The following is a 3,348-nucleotide window of genomic DNA, read 5'->3' on the forward strand; positions in this document are numbered from 1 at the left end:
TCCTCAACAAAACACCGACGCACCTACTCCTCCTGCAAGCCCTCTTGTCCCTTCACCAAAAAGGGCGAGAGTTGAATCAATTACACAGCCTACCCTACAATTGGGTGGCTCCTCGACTCCTCTTCTGGATGATGTAAGTTCTTGAATATTTTCTGATGCTGCCGATGTTTTTTCTGTGTACTTTATTTTGTGCTATCACCCTTTATTCTGTACCGACGCTTTCTTTCTCTCTCTTTCTTTTAGCAGCCTTTGATTAAGGAATTCATCCGTTTTGGTGCCCAATTTGTTGGGTACCGTGACTATGCCAGTAAAGCTGAAGGTAATGCCTTGCTGCTTCTTTTTGCCCTTGCCTTCTTACTCCTTTGTTGTCGATGTTTTTTAACTATATTTAACTTTCTTGGCAGAAAAACTGGCGGAGGTCAACGAGCGTGCCAATACACTTGCTCAAAAATTAGAGCAAAGTGAAGAGGCTCGTAAAAAGGCCGAATTAGATGCTATTCAAGCTAGAGCAGAGGCTGACAAGGCCAGGGCCGATGCTGCTGGTGTCGAAGATCTTAAGAAGAAACTTCACGATGCCGAAACTTCGCTGAGCGAGCATATAGCCGCACAATCTGCTCGCGAGGAAGCGATTATTAAGCGCCTAAGGTCGCAAAACCGTCGCTTTGTCAGTAAGTATCTGAACCACTTCGCATCCTTTGGATTTTCTTTCCTTCACTCGTTTGGTGATCGATAAGTTTTTATCTTGACAGATAAAACATCTCAAGAATTTGAACTTGAAGATCCCGACAATGATCCTCTCCTTGATGCCCTTTCGTTCCTTGAGTTTCATGGAACAGAAGCACGCGAGGGCATTGATCAAGCTAAAGCAGGGTTGTCGCGACTCTTCCCCTACTTCTTCCCAAAGAAAGAGGAACCCGCAACTTTCCTTGCTCTTGCCAAGTGCTTTAATCCACCAGAAGATCTTGGGCTGAAGGTGCGCCAGGAAAATATGAAGGTCGCTGTTGAAAGCACTGTCGCCCTTGTTGCCGACAGCCAGCAAAACATCAACTGGACCAAGGTTGGCGACACACAGGAGATGGAGACTACGAAGTGGCGATCACTGATCAGGGCTGCGAAGCCCAACACAAAGAAGGTCCTCGCCTATCTTGGATTCGCGCCTACTCCTGCGCCTAGCTCGTCCAAGCCGGAGGTCTAGTAGACCACCCTGTCTTCTCTTTTAGTTTTTTCTATCTTTTGGTGCTGTCGCCCTAGTTAGTTTTAGCGACATCTGCTTCAATAGTCCCGTAGGGACCCTTATTTTGTAATAGCAATGTACATACTTTGAGAATCAACGGAGATCTATCTTTGCTTGATGATTGATATCGCGCCTTTTCTTTCAGTTGATTTTTGACAACTATTCTGCAACTCCTCGTCCTTCTGATGCGTTACCTGCGTCGTCCCACTCGAAGAAAATTCCTTTGGCTGTCGAACGTTTTGAAAATTCTTCGAGTACAAATTCAGCAGAGGATTTGGAAGAACTTCGCCAGCAACTCCAGTCTTTGAAGAAACAATCACTTATGATAATGGAGCGATCTCGAAAATCATCCGAGAGAGAGAAGATTGCACTTCAACAGGCTCAAGATGCCATAGCTGCTAAGGAAACCGCTGTTTCTGAAGCTGAAAAAGCGACCAGCCGAGAAAATTGTATGCTTGATTTGATGAATGAAGCCAGTGCGGATATGTCAGGTATAATATTGCACATCAAGACTCCTTCTGTTTCCTTGTTATTTCTGTGTTGCGATTCTTATGCTGTCGCCAAATAGGATCCTTTCTCGACGCTGCTGCTGAAGACGAGACGGTCAACATAAGGACTAATCTCCTTGTTAACCTTTCTCTTGAACATGGTTCTCTTTTCTGGGCCACTCCAGAACGTACCCGACAGATTGTCAGGTTTCAAGATCGCGCCTGTCAGGTTCACGATTTCCTTGATTTCTGCACTAAGACCTTGTCCTTGGTTTACAAGACCATGTTTCCTCGGAACGAGGCACCCGACACTCTTCTTGGTTTAATGGAAAAATTTCGGGATGCTCCTCGTATCCATAATTTTGTACGGGCTCAACTATCTGCCGGTGCCAGGTTTGCTATGATGATGATCAAAATCTGCTATCCCAAATTTGACATGAGCCAAATTGTACCAAGTGTTTAGCCAAGATGGCGAAAAGAAAGAGGGACGTCAGTAAAATTGATGATCATGTGACCCCTGTTGCAGAAGATATGATGGACGAACTTCTTCGGATGGACTCTGAATTCTTTGTAAAGGGCAGCTATGCTGAACATAGTACCCGTACTGCAAATGCTGGGCGGATGACCATAGATAATATACTGAGCCGGAATTGATTTTCTTTTTCTTTGGACTTGTCAATTTTTCTCTTAAAGTGGCATCCTGTATGGTTGTAAACATATACTGTATTGTAAAGTTTTAGGGAATATTTCTATTTTTCTTCCTCAAGCCCCCGAGTGTTTTGGTGGTAAATCTCTTTATTTTCTATGCGAGGTTGTAAACCAAGGCATCTGAATTATTATTGAGTATACTATATTTGCGGGTATAAGCCCCCGAGTGTTTTTGCTCTATTTTCATTGCTATTTTGTGTCTTCTTTTTATCTGGCGAGGTATTCGGTACCAAGGCGAGATAATTTTGTCGGTTAAGTTTATCTATATTGCAGCTTCGAGGCGTAAGCCCCTGATCGTGTCGAAGAAGAGATATATATTTCCACTATCTTTATTTTATTGCAGCCCCGCGAGCCCGCCTCATTAAAAACCTTTCCCGGCCCCACTTGGTGCCCCGAAAAAGGAAAAGAGTGCGTCTGAAAGCTCGCGGGTGTTTCAGTACATTGTATTTTTACAAGGAGGACTATATTTCGACACTAAGCATAAAAACGCCTTAGCTGTGCCACGTTCCAGGGGTTCTTCTCGAGATTCCCTGTCTTCTTGTCCTTGATCCTGTACGCTCCTCCTTCGATGACTTCTGTGACGATGTAAGGGCCAAGCCATGGTGACTCAAGTTTTTCAGTACGCTCTTGATTGAGTCGCAGAACTAGGTCTCCAACCTGAAAGGACCTTGGTCGCAATCGTCGACTGTGGTAATTTTTAAGGTCTTGTTGATATTTAGTGACCCTTGACAGTACTTCGTCTCGAGCTTCGTCGAGTGCGTGAACGTCGTCTTCCAATGCTCTTCTGGAAGTTTCTTCATTGTATTCCGTGACTCTCGGAGAGTCGTGCTCTATTTCTATCGGCAGCACTGCCTCTGCCCCATGGACCAGAAAAAACGGAGTCTCCTGTGTCGCTGTATTTGGCGTTGTTCGGATGCT

The sequence above is a fragment of the Lolium perenne genome, chromosome 3, assembly GCF_019359855.2.
Source record: "Lolium perenne isolate Kyuss_39 chromosome 3, Kyuss_2.0, whole genome shotgun sequence".
NCBI classification, from domain to species: Eukaryota; Viridiplantae; Streptophyta; class Magnoliopsida; order Poales; family Poaceae; genus Lolium; species Lolium perenne.